We start from the raw sequence: 319 nt of genomic DNA, 5'->3' as shown, positions 1-319 counted from the left end.
CTCCCTAGCGGGGCCGGCCGGGCTGAGCCTCCGCAGTGCAGCGCCAGCGCGGGCCGCGCCGTTGCCTAGCAACCAGCCGACCCGATTTAAAGGGACCGGGGCACCGCGCCGCGCGCCGCGGAACGGCGCTACCTGTCCAGCGGTCAAAGCCCGGCCAGAGGACTGAGCGTGCCCGGTGGGGCTGGCACCGCGGCGGCTTCGCCTAGGCACGAAATAGGAAGGCACTCACAGGAAGAGATCCGAGTCAGGGGCTAGGGGCCGAGGAACTGGCAAGGCAGCCCCACCCACAGCGGGGTTATTATGGCCTTTCTGGGTGACT

Source organism: Tupaia chinensis, unplaced genomic scaffold (genome assembly GCF_000334495.1).
Source record: "Tupaia chinensis unplaced genomic scaffold, TupChi_1.0 Scaffold149560_1, whole genome shotgun sequence".
NCBI lineage: Eukaryota > Metazoa > Chordata > Mammalia > Scandentia > Tupaiidae > Tupaia > Tupaia belangeri.
Note: the sequence above shows the minus strand (reverse complement) of the source record.